Genomic DNA, 13,872 nt, shown 5'->3' with positions numbered 1-13,872 from the left:
GCCTATTTTTTTCTTCTGATTCCTACCAAAAATTAATCTGGCTAGGATGATCATATTGCAAAAGCAATGTTTAAGATTTTTACCAATAAGATCATTGATATATCGAGAATCTGATTCTATCATCCAAATCTTATAATTTCTGTCACTTTTTACAGTAATCTATGACCTATTTCCATATCCAGCACATGTGGGGAAAATCTGCCTTCTCTACTTCACAGACAAGCATTTGCTATTCCCGGTTCCATAGATCATTGTTAGCCATTGATCCATCATTTTCATCAGACTGTCTCTATAAAATGCAAACAATAACAGTGGTTCCACATGTAAATACATATTTTCACCTTTCTCAGCTAAATTGTTACCAGTATATTTTTGCCAGCTTATAAAAAAATTATTTTAAAAATTATAAAGAATTTTTTAAAAATTACTCGGAGCAGGAAATAGAGAGGGGGCGGGCGTGAGGGGGGGGGATAAAGCTGCCAAGACTATCAAGCATTTCCCCCTCCATACAGTCTTATCCCTGGTTGCTCACCAATGGGATGAACAATTTAGGGTGATAAATCCAGTTTTGGCAATTCTTGAAATCGTGAGTTAAAAATGGCCAATCTCAACCCAGCTACTGGACATCCTTGGGATGCAGGCAACGTCATGTGGAGGGGGCTCTAAAAGCTGCCAACATTCAAAGGCTGTCCAGGAACACTCCTCGTGTGGAAATTGTCTAAGTACTTCCTGTAATTCCTTGCCTGTTCCCTGCTGTGTAACTTGGTCTAGCCCAGCTGGCACAAAACAAAAGAGCCAAACTTTTCCAAAGAAGAGGCTGCTGGGGATAGGATATGAGGGAAATCTGAATTCAGGAGGGCTGATAAAGGTAGATTGACTGGTGATGGGAAGAAGAGAAGGGAGAAGGGAAAGTGGAGAGGTGAAAGGGACTGTCAGGAAAGGGAAAGAGCTGACAATATGGGTGGGGAAATGAGATACCCCTGCAAATCCTCATGGGTCTCATGCTTGTATGTACCTAAATATGTTTCCTTCACATGCATATTTTTAAAAGTTGATGGTAGACTGGATTTGCTCCATCTTGCTTAAAATGTAATAAAACTTTAAAAATAATAAAGCTTAAATATGACTGCACCAGGTTGTATTGAATAGATAGTCTGTTGCATAGATAGTATCAAGGCTTCTCAGGACTAATATTCTTTTACATTTTAATTTGTTCTTCTCTTTCTAGCATAATTAATTATTTCTTATTCTTCCACAGGTCACCTGTTCCTCAGCAACTATGCATCAATTTAACAGTATTGACTATTTCTCCCTGGGCAAATGGAAGAGGAACTTCATAATTTGCTTTTCACAATACTTTACCAAAGCAATTGCTCTTTGTAATGGATATTCAGTGTACAATTACAGTCATAAACAACAACAAAATTATAAGATGAGACTTTGCCTGTCTACAGTCTTTTTAAAGGCCTTGAAAGATGACCTTCCCTCCAAATAAAGACTTGAAGTTTAACTATTAATGCACAAATGCTGGCAGAAAACTAGGCAGGTTCTACAGAACCTGAAACAATTGATTATCCTAAGAACAACAGATCAGAGTTAAATTTATGGATATATGTGGAGTTTGTGGTGAAGGGGACCTACTTCTGATGCGATATATAAAAGGGATTTTCCCTGTGGGTATAGATTTTATATTGGCTATAGTGCTGTATTAAGTGCCATGTGAAATTCCAATTTCCATTCTTCTAAGCCACAGAACAACAATCACCCTGAGACGCAAAACAAGTTTCGTGTACATAGTTCCAAAGTCTGCTAAGCATCTTACATTTGCTCTTCTTGTATTTACAACATAACTTGTAAAGTGAGAACTTCTTTAGTCACTCCAGAGATTTTATACATTCCATGTGGACAGAGGAATCAATTTGCTGTTTCTTTTCTTCCTTAGTATCTTAAAATCATAAAAAGGAGAGATGAGGCACTCTACCTTTTCCTGCTTCGCAAAGCTATTCTGAAGGAAGATTATACACATGGCATATTACATATGCTGTAGCTCCAATGAAACATACACGCACCATCTGTCTGAAAGAAGTTCAGTTCCACATTTTTCAGACCCTTGAAATCTAACCGGGAAATGTATCAGCAAGTTGTTTTAAAATTCAGTTTCCTTAGGCTACTCTGAACAGCTCAAACAATATGCACTTGAGGTCACTACAGTTCTGGCTGTAAGTCTGAACAGCTGGAAATTAGACACACACAGGTGTTCCTAAGCCTGAACATGAAAACAACTTTGCTTTTAAAGCTCCTCAATGAAAGTTTAGTAAATGTAAGAACATAAGGATATGGATAAGAAAAAATATTTAAGCTGGAAAGTAACTTTTGAGTACTCTTCACTGGGTTATTTTCATCCCCCCCCTGAGAATCCAAGCATAAGAAAATAGAGACATCTTTCAGTATAGGAAAAATTATAATATTGAAACAGCTAATGAAAATGATACAATGAAATTCTACAATCCTCTCACTCGAAAGAATATCATCATTAATATTATTCAGATCAGCTACAGAAGGCAAACATTAGCAATAATGTACAGTTTAACTTATGACCTGATAATTCTTCAAAATTTTTTGTTCTAGCTCTCTGTCCAGGAAATCTGGAGATGTTTTATCTGCCTTAACATAATTTTACATCAAGTGGTCTTTAATTGAAGCACTTCTGCTTATACCTTGCAATTCTTTAAAGGTTTCTACTAGAAAGAGAAATTACTGGCATCATATGTAATAGTGGAGCAGGATGGCAACACTAGTACATTTACAAGTCACTACTTGAAGAGAGTTCTGATTAATAGATTCTTCAACTCATAAAGATGTATTTTCTGGATATTCATTTAAATTTCTTCAAATGCCATGCTAATGTGCAGAGGAACACAGTACATTCTCTTCAGCCCTGTAGAGGTATAGGAAGCTATTCTTAAAGAAAAAACATAAAGAGAATGGACCCTGCACTATCATACGTAGGGGTGGGTCTAAGCAGCTTTTCTACTGCTCGAAAAGGAAGGACCATGGAAATGGCTATGCTTGGAATCATCAGACCTGCAGGATCAAAAAACTGTGTGGGATGGCGGCTATAGTAATTGGTTGAGATTGGGGGGGAGGGGGAACACCTGGATCCAACACATTATATTTAAGTGGGCAATGCCACTAAAAACATCAGGATATGAATATGATAGTGTACAATAAAAATTCCCCATGAGTAATTAAACATTTGTAATGAAGCTTTTCATATATAGCTAGTCACCATCTTCAGTAATTGCAGCTCTAGCTAATACAGCCTTGGCTTTACTTTCATAGCATATTTTAATATCATATTAAAAATGTCTCTGGTTCTCATGTAACTTTTAGTCTTAATGCCAGTAGGCCATTATGAACAACCTTGTATGGATTTCCTACTGCTGTTATGACTGCTGATGCAACACATCAGCAATGGGGCTTCATGTGGCAGATCCCCCTGTAGTGTCCTTGTCCCAGTCCAACAGCTGGACTTACTTGTCCCCCACCTCAACACCAGTGCTTTTTAATTTTTTTTAATCTACCTTTCCCTGTATATCTACAATACAAGGAATATTTAGCGGATGGAAAATTTGTACTTGTGATTGGTTGGCTAGGTTTATAGCCAGAAGTGATATCATGGCTGCCTAGGAATTGGTATAAACCATACGGATGGGCAATTCCTAAAGTGTTGCAGTGTCAGATGTAACTGATGTCACTCCCTGTCTTGCTTTTTGTTAAACATTTATCAGGTAATATGACCATATATGGCCATGTCAACCTGCCCCTCCCTCCCAAAATGGCCGATGATGGGCCTGAAGTGAGTAGGAAGGGGTGGGGCACTGAATGGGCACATACATAGCTATACTTCCCAACCATATTCTTCGTTTCTTGAAGCCTGAAGAATGTTTCATGGGTTTCTCAACAGTAAAAAGGTTGAGAAAAGCTGGACTAGGAATATACAAATTTTCCTACTGACACAGGGGGTTAAAACAAACAAACAAACAAACAAACAAACAAAAGGGCCTGAGTATTCTCCAGGACACTGAGTGCAAACAAGAGCCAACTAATGGGAAGGGAAGATAAATCAGTGTACTCATGTTCTTGAGTAATTATAAAACCCTTGCAGGGGAGATTTGGCAGGATCATGTGTGTGTGTATGTAAAGTGCTGTCAAGTAAAAAAGGACGTATGGCAACCGCATGGGGATTTCAAGGCAAAAGATGTACAGAGGTGGTTGCCACTGCCTGCTTGGACTTCCTTGGTGGTCTCCCATCCACATGATATCCAGTGTTGACCTTGCTTAGCATCTGAGATCCAACAAGATTGGGCTAGCCTAACCAGTTCCCAACCTTTTTATCACCGGGGGCTGGTCAACGCTTGACAATTTTACTGAGGCCCATGGGGGGGTAGTCTTTTGCCAAGGGATGTCACCGCTGCCGCCTGAGCCCCTGCTCCACTTGCTTTCCTGCTGGTGTCCCTGACTTCCTGCTGCCCGCTGAGGGGTGCTGCCAGCAGCAGCTGCACAATGCTATGCCAAGGGAAAGCCACAGCCATGGTGGCCACTGGAGAGCACCAAAGGTAAGCCAGCAGCAGAGTGGCAGGGCAGCCCCTGAGGCAGCAGCCAGGGAGGAGGACGAAGAGGAGCCGCGGCCCGGTACCGACTGATCCAAAGATCGGTCCCGGTCCCCGGATTGGGGGTTGGGGACCACTGGCCTAGACTATTCAGGTCAAGGCAAGATGGGATGGTATTAAGATATTATTCCACAAAACCCAGGATTACTCGCAACCCCGTTTTATATTATTTATTTATTAATTCATATTTATATACCGCCCTCCCAGAAGGTTCACGGTGGTTTACATAGAACTGAAAAATTATACAGGAAACATTACATATAACATATAACTAACTATAACATTAATATCATTAACTAATAGTAACAATGTAACCGTATAACACTAACAATAATAATACAAACAGGTCCAGGAGTCTTGGTAGGTTTCGAGGGAGGGGGCAGGGGCCCTGTTGATGCTGTTGACTGATTGTGCCTGGCCTCAGTCAAATGCCTGGTGGAGGAGCTACCTTTTGCAGGCCCTGCAGAACTGCTTTAGTTCCGTCATGGCCCTGATCTCTTCTGGGAGCTCGTTCCACCAGGTGGGGGCCAGAACGGAGAAGGCTCTGGCCCTGGTCGAGTTCAGGTGGACTTCTTTAGGGCCAGGTACAATTAGCCGGTTGGTTGCGGTGGAGCGTAGAGCTCTTTTGGGGGCATAGGCAGGGAGGCGGTCCTCGGGTACACTGGGCCCTGACCGCATATGGCTTTGAAGGTAATTACCAGAACCTTCAGCCTGATCTGGAATTCAACTGGCAACCATTGCAGTTGATGGAGGATGGGCTGGATATGGGATCTCCATGGTGTTGCTGTGAGGATCCTGGCCACTGCATTCTGGACCAGCTGTTGTTTCCGGGTCAAAGATAAGGGCAGGTCTGCATAGAGCGAGTTACAGAAATCCAGTTTGGAGGTGACCATTGCGTAGATCATTGTGGCTAGGTGTTCCAGGGCCAAGTAGGACGCTAGTAGCTTGGCTTGGCGAAGATGGTAAAATGCCAGCTGAGCTACCTTCGTGACCTGGGCTTCCATTGTGAGGGAAACATCCAGGATCATGCCCAGGTTTCTCGAGGAGTAAGCTGTAGAGAGCTCTACACCATCCAGGGTGGATAAGCACGCTTCCTCACATGGGCCCTTCTTACCCAGCCACAGGACCTCTGTCTTTGAAGGCCTGAGCTTCAGACGACTCTGCTTGAGGTATCTCATCACTGCTTCCAGGGAGCTGGCTAATGCTTCTGGGGGAGAATCAGGATGGCCATCCATCAGGTGGAAGAGTTGAGTGTCATCTGCATATTGATGGCAACCTGGCCCAAACTTCCATACCAGTTGTGCAAGAGGGCGCATGAAGTTGTTAAATAGGATAGGAGAGAGGACTGCCCCTTGTGGGACTCCACAAGCAAGTAGTCGGCGGTTTGATGTTTTCGCTCCTATTGCAACCCTCTGTTAATAATCCCCGAGGAAGAAGATCAGCCATTGGAGGGCTCTCCCTTGTATCCTGGCATTGATGAGGTGGCGAGCTAGTAGCTCATGGTCGACTGTGTCAAACGCTGCTGAGGAGGTCTAGCAGTATCAGCAGAACCGACCCGCCTCGGTCTAACTGGGGACGGAAGTCATCCATCAGGGCAACTAGCGCTGTCTCGACCACATGGCCAGGCCAGAAGCCAGGCTGAGATGGGTCTAGGACTGAAGCTTCTTCCAGGATCCTCAGCTTTATGTCTGTAACCCACCCTTCATGGATAGGTCATGGCAAGTAACAACATTATATTTATTTTCAGTCTACAGCTTCCACTCAGCAGGTGCTGGTGGTCACATACATGATAGAAGAATATGAATTTCATCCTCTGCTTTTCACTTAATTTACAGTATTAATTATTAAGCAAGCAATTCAAATTTCTTTAATACTGGTGACTTTTCAGAAAAGCATTAATGACAGGGACTGTGATTCAGAATATTGCTGAGTAAACAGTTGCCTCTATGTTTAATGATGCACAAAGGCTTTTCCCATAGCTACTACATTATTTATATATTGTCAGAATATATTAAAATATTTTATCCCACCTTTCCAAGAAAGTTCAAGGTAATTTAGAAACCAGCAACTGTAACACAAAATATTAGATTTTATATAACATTAACACCATCAAAATCCCACTTCCACCAAAGCAAGTAGAAAACCAACAAATACATATAAAAATAACCCCCCACTAGCTAACTAGCAAGTGGGCATTTGAGAGAAGGCATACTGGAAAATCACAGTCTTAATTATTCTGAAGGGCTGGAGGAAGAGGAGGAATCTTGTGTACATCTCCTCGCAAGCTTTTCCGACAAGTCAGAAACACAACACAGAACACAAAAATTTTAACTGAGGAGACAGCCATCAGGAATTGCCATGAGGAACATAACTGGTAAACAGGTTTATGGCTGTTTTCATTCCAAGTCCTGACACAGATCTTAAAAAGCACAGGAAAAAGGACAGAGCCCTGAAGGACTCTGTGTATCAAGTCCTACAAACAACTCCTAGTATCTCATACAAGAACATCTCGCTGTCTCCTTTGATTTCCACAGTGCTGTGATTCTTTGCAAGCATTATGTTGGAAAACTGTCATTAACTACAGTCCAGTCTTCAATTCCTAGCTGAATTGCATCTTTTAGCCAAGCAATTTATCGCTGAAGTGTCTGGACTCTGCAGACCCTGCTGTCAGGACTAGCATACCCTTGGAACTAAGTAGGTGGGATGCACAGTTTACTCTCTTTTACCCTGTGCTTTTATAAAAAATCAAAAGCAGCCTCAATGCCAATTTGCACCTGATTGAAGCTACTTTTTACTAAGGAAAACAAATCATCCAGACCCACCACTACATGCTGTAGTTTAGTTTGACTGCTGGATAAACCAAGCTTCAGAGGAAAAAGGTTCCTGCAAAGCTTTCCTTTCCCTTTTCAAAAACTGCTCTTCAAAATGAGACAGAATTATTCATGCTTCGAACCTTATTACAATATACAACATTACAAATGTTAAGTACCATGACAGCATGACTATTGTTTGCATTTTCTTTAATATAAAGAAGACAGAATTATTTCAGTAAACTGTTACTGAAGTTCACTGCCTGTCAATACACTTTGAATACTTATCTCTTCAGAATGATAAGTAACTTCACGTAATGGATTCCATAAACATATCATTCTTACTGATCTTTGTTTACTGCACCTGTCTCTGCAGGACACACCAAAATTCACATGTGACTCCCAGCATAAAGCCCCACAGCAAATTTTAAAAAATTTATTTCTAAGTAAACATTTTCATGCTATCCCTTGATGATGAAAAAGCCAGCATACTTTAATCCTAGTAACAGTTTTTTCACAGAATAAGTTTTGTGCAGCACATAAAACAGCAAAAAGTAGTCCAATAGCTTGTCACTACTAAGAAAAAAAAAAGTCTAAAAGCAAAACTTTTACCAATATATATTACATATACACCACTGGCTCTATTTATTTAAAAATCAATACAAGTTTGCCCTTACAGGCAAATTTATCTTAGATAATGTCTTAGTGGAAACAAGTCTGTATATTAGTTCCAATGCAAAGAAAACCAGAATAATTTGGTAATCTCTTATCTTTGCCAAGTAGCTATTCAAGGAAATGGCATTCTCATGTAATACCGTTTTTTAAAAAACACATTTAGCTATCAGCAATAGAAGCACAACACTATTTCAAAGACATTCACCTAAGATTTCATGTATGACGTACCTCAGGAAGTGGCATCATATTAAACATCTCTATCAAATAAATCATTTTAGCAACATCATCCATATGCTGCTTACACCAGCTCCATATTTCTACAGTTAAGTGACCAGAAGCAGCTGTCTCCATCTTGAGATGCCCCATTGCTTTGAAGTTGTGGTTAAATGGATAAGGGCAAATCAACTGAAATTTAATCCGGGTAAGATGTAATTGATGCCAATAGAAATGCCATTGTTGGAAAAGGAAAGGTAGATATGACGGACAGGAAAAGCCAGGCTCAAATGAAACAAGTAAATGAAGGGTTAATCCTTCACTGAAACAGAGAGACTGAGTGACAGGTTGCTCTAAGAACTCTGATTGGTTAGCAATACCTGAGAGAAAGTCTTATGAGACTATATGCTTAAGGAATTGAGGATTCTGACAGAAGCCTTCATTAAAAGAAAATCTGTCTGTGCTTAGCTGTGGAAGATCTGCTCCGAGGAGAATTCAGTGTGAAAAAATACTTGTGACTAATTTGTCTGAATCTGGCATAGGCTGAAAGACAGATGGAAGAACTGGGATTGATATTTGGCAAAGTGATTTGGTTACTGGGAAAAGGAAAGGGGAAAAAGAACTTATATGGAAAGATCCCTACCCAGTTATAAATTGGAAATTAATTGTTAGGATATTTGTGAGAGTTCAGTCAGTTGTTCCCGATAAGAAGCCTTTGTTGAATAAAAATCTCTTTATTGAAAGAACAATGAAGCAAGCATCTCTAGGTCTTTGCTGACATCCCTAAGAACTGTTGTCCCTTATCTACCATTGCCCCCACTGCCTTTTTGAGCCAGGAGTGGTTTAAGGATTTGTGGGGTCTGTAGCTCCAGAACAAATTTAAGGATTTCCTGGGCCCAAAAGGAGTACAATTGTGGCAGGAGCAGCCAGACTGGGGGCAGAAGGGCCCCCAACAATGGAAAGATTGATAAAGGGGGGAGGAGAAAGGCTACAACACTGGTTCGTGGGAGGAAGGCACAGTGCAGGGCCCCTGGAGGCCCATAGTGTATGCTTCATGGATAAACTGGCCCTGATTTCTGCATGAAACTTTCCAGATGCCTTCCTCCTGGTACACTAAAAATGAAAGCTGGTTCCAGCTGCTGCCAGGAGAAGACAGTGTGTTCCCATAGTATTAAATGGCTCAAGGGCCAAAATCCCCTGAAGCATTAAACTAGCTATTTTCGCACCTACAACTATGAATAACAAGAGATCAAAAGATGCTGTAGGCAGATACATTATACATGACAGGCATATGCAAAGGTGACAGGTAAAAGCTGTAGATAAGAGAAATCACAAAAGCTTGTGATAACATAGTTTTGACACATATCTTTGGACTAGTGTGGAGAGAAACTTGCTTTAGACACCTCAACTGTTACAGGGTGACTGGTGTTTCTAAGGAAGGGTGTTTGGGGTACTAAAGAGCATACCAGCCCTCAAAGAAAACCAGAAGTGTTCAAAGGAACTCAAAGAAAAGTCAGAAGTATTTGGGGAAACACAGGAATAAAAGTCTCTCAGTGTAAAGAAAATCTAGAAAAAAAGAAAAAGCTTCTATACCTCTTGAAAGTCTGAAATTAAGATAACCAAAATGTATAACTGTTTTTTTCACAACAAAGCTTTACCTTCTCGTTCCATTTAATTCTTCCAAATATATATTAAATAAAATCTTTTGTTCTTGTAGATTTCAACATTGTCTTAGCACCATTCTGAAAAGATTTTAGTAAAGAGGGTTCTTACACCTTTCCTTAAAGTTCCAGGGCTGACTTTAAAGACTAAATCTTCTATCAGTGACAGAGTGGGACAGCCAACTTGATTACAATACAGAAACCATGCTACTTTGGCAGCTCAGTCTGTGAAGGAACAATGCCTTATGTTTGGACAGAAACATTTACTGTAATGAGGGGAAGTGTGCAGGGGGCTTGTCATAATAGTACTGTGATCAAATTATCTGACTAAGTAAGTCATCCAGGGGGGCTTGTAGATCCAGGCTTACTCTTTGAAAAGCAGATTAGGACTGTTACCAGGAGCATCTTTTCTCATTTGTATCTTGTGCAGTCTCTTCTCCCTTGAAAACCCTGTAACACTGATCTATGCCTTTGTTACTTCCAGATTTTATTACTGGCAGGTGCTCTGTGTCAAACTGCTTTTGCTTGATAACTTGGAAAAATTAGCAGATGACCATTTCAGCTCTTACATTGGTTTCTTATTCAACCAGTTCTGTATCAGCTCCTTTGACTAACAAGTTATCTATTTTTATCTGAAGCATTAGTGCACACGAAAGCTCACACCTTGTATAAAACTTTGTTGGTCTTAAAGGTGCTACTGGACTCAAAATTTGTTCTGCTGCTTCAGACTAACATAGCTACCCACTTGAAGTTATCTCTGGGTTCACTTCAAGGTCTTTTTAGTCCTTTATGGCCAAGCACTCATGTACACAAAGGATCATTTTTCTTCTGAATGTGTAGAGTAACTCAGACCAGTTCAACAAGTACTTGGGATAAATATGAAGCAATGCCAGTCAGACAATATTAAACTAGATGGGCCAATCATGACAGTGTAAGGCAGAGTAATATGTTCATATGTTGAAAAGGTATGCAAACTATTAAACAGTGGGTTCAATAAAACAGGGAGATGCTAGTGTGCCAAACATCAGCTCTTTTGATTGCACACAACTGAATAATCAAAAAGCCCACCAACTGAACTTATATACAGTTGAGGGGTTCTCACCAAAGCTTTTTATTGGCCCCCTGCTTGGGCCAAACAAGTAACCAATACCTGGCTGGATCCTGTGTGCCAGCCAATGGTAATTACGCATCTCCGATATTTGCTCCCTGCTCTCAGTCTCCACTAAACCACATACACAACATCAATAATATTCATTTGTATGAAAGATGCTGTCAATGCTGACCTGCCGTGGTCTGACAGATTTTGTTCCTCTGAGATCCTGGAGCAAGCCTCTTGGTTGATAATGTAGCCAAATTGATAGCAACATACAATAAAGCAAGGGGAAAGCTTTATTGAAAAGAAAATGAAGCAATATAGTTCCAGTGGTGAGTTCAAGCACACAGAAAATAACAAAGCTATCTTCCTAGATACATTTACATGACAAGGTTTTTATAGCACAGGTCATAAAAACATAGTCCTAAGCAAGCAGTACATTCCATATAGTTTCAGCAAACAAGGAGAGGGCACGGAGGATGGAAGGGAATAGAATGGAAACAGGAATAGGATTGGATATGGCCTAATAGAATACAGTATAGAAAATGTGGACTGTAGGCCTCCTTAATCTTTTTAACCAAGCACCCTGCTGTCTCCAAGAAATCTTCCAGAGAATGAGCAAATTCTCCCCTCCCAACTGATTCCAGCTGAAACCAGTGAACTTAATTAGCAGTCCTGGTGGAGTGACCTCAGTGGGTCACTGTAGCTAGCTCCTGTTGTTTATCTCCTGTTGAAAGAATCTTACAAATGGAATTTTGTCCAAAGATGACTCATTTCCTGGACAGACGTATCTTCAGTATAAGGAAATAAAAGAAGAACCCTTCACATACAGGCAGTGAGACTTGGAAGCTAAGGTCTTTCTACCTTTGACTCCAGTATACAAAGTAAAGGATGAAACAAATATGATAAAGAAGGATCTATGATTGTATCTGTTAATTATTTTTTAACTTTCAAACCATAGGAGCTCTGATTTTGATTGGAACAGTGGTGTTAGAGGACAGAGTTCTAGTCCTTTTCTTCAGGGATGATACAGGTATATGTTCCCCTCCCCCCCAGTGGGGAAAGTATAGGAAGTAGCTCCTATAAAGTGGGGGGAAAAGTGGAAACAGCAGGAAGGGGAGGCCTAAACAGCCCTATTTCAGGCAGCTTTTAAGTTAAAAGTAAGGTTCAGAAAGCTAGTCATGGATTTCCTGCATCACAAAGTTTCATATACAGTAGTGCAGTGTTATGCAGAGGTACTCCAGTCTAAACTTTCTGAAATCAATGGGTTTAGATTAGAGGCACTGTGCACAGGACTGTACTTTTATATTCAGGATTTTATAACTTAATGCATAATCCAAAAACAAAATCCATGTTATACCTTTTATTAAGACTAACCGAAATATTGTGCAAGTTCTCAAATTCCTCAGGTGCAGGGGAGGGCATCATTCAGACAATGGAGTTAATGCCTCTGACTGCATGATATGTCAGATGCTTAGCTGATGCAGCCATCTGGTATTAGACCAGATCTTTGGCAGTGCGGTGAAGATGAAGCAAAATTGGAAACCAACCCACCAAAAATATAACCACCAGCAGTCGATCAAATGTCTGCTAAATTCCAAACGGTATGCACCAGTTCCTTAAAAGCACAGAACACAGGGGAAACATAATAGGAAAGGCTAAGAACAGAGGAAAAACATAGCAGTAGTTGACAATATTTTAGTCAGTGCACAAAACAGTCAATAGAAGTAGGGTTACCAATTTCCTCTTAGCAAGGGGAATTCCCCCACTCCCTGGTTCTTGTTTCCTGCTGCTACTTTGGTGACCAGTGGAAAGAAAAAAGTTACAATAATTGGCATTGGCCCATGGCATTTCATGAGTTCTGGGAGAGATCAGAAGGAACATTAGTCCACTGCACGAATGGCCAGAAACTCTATGGAAAAAACGTAGACTGACATTACTTCTGAGTCTTCCATAGATATGATGCAATGCTATCAACCAGGGGTACCCTTCCATGTCCCTGCCACCCCAGACTCGTTTTGATTGCTCCTACTAACTCCTAAATATAAGCTGATTTGTAGTTGAGTTACCTAGTGCAGTTTCAGATATTCATTTTTCCTGTAGACTTTTTAATTTTCTTATCAAGTGGAATGAGTCCAGTAAATAGTAAAATAAGTTGATTTCTGTGTGTGGGTTTTTTTTAAAAAAACAGCTTTTTTGCAGATAAACATTACAAGATGTCCTTACAGTGCATCTGGATTTCTTGGCTATACATAATAATAGTAAGGGTTTTATGTTGTTGTTGCTGTTAGTTGCGAAGTTGTGTCTGACCCATCATGAACCCATGGACAATGATCCTCCAGGCCTTCCTGTCCTCTACCATTCCCCGGAGTCCATTTAAATTTGCACCTACTGCTTCAGTGACTCCATCCAGCCACCCCATTCTCTATCGTCCCCTTCTTCTTTTGCCCTCAATCGCTCCCAGCATTAGGAACAACAATACAAAGTTCTAATTCATGTTGGAGGCAGGGTAAGGAAGCTGGAACATAGCACCACATATGGTGGATATGCCCTAGTAGCCAAATCTCATAAAAACCGATAAAAAAAAACTTATCCCCCTATCTTGTTCTTAGGTTGCACAGATGAAGAATTACAGTACATAATGAAAGGAAATTAATCAAACCGTTGATCACTGTCTTGAGTCAGGATTGTTCAGGCTGGAAAGATTAGTTGCCACAGAGGCAAGCAAGCCAGTGGGCAAGCAGGTG

At 40.7% G+C, this 13,872-nt stretch overlaps 1 protein-coding gene across 13 annotated transcripts in view; it reads right to left on the bottom strand.

The window, feature by feature from the left end:
- Positions 1-13,872, bottom strand: part of INPP4B (inositol polyphosphate-4-phosphatase type II B) — a 291,154-nt gene that overhangs the window by 132,269 nt on the left and 145,013 nt on the right. The window lies entirely within an intron of this gene.

The sequence above is a fragment of the Paroedura picta genome, chromosome 10, assembly GCF_049243985.1.
Source record: "Paroedura picta isolate Pp20150507F chromosome 10, Ppicta_v3.0, whole genome shotgun sequence".
NCBI lineage: Eukaryota > Metazoa > Chordata > Lepidosauria > Squamata > Gekkonidae > Paroedura > Paroedura picta.
Note: the sequence above shows the minus strand (reverse complement) of the source record. Positions and strands in the feature narration are given on the sequence as shown.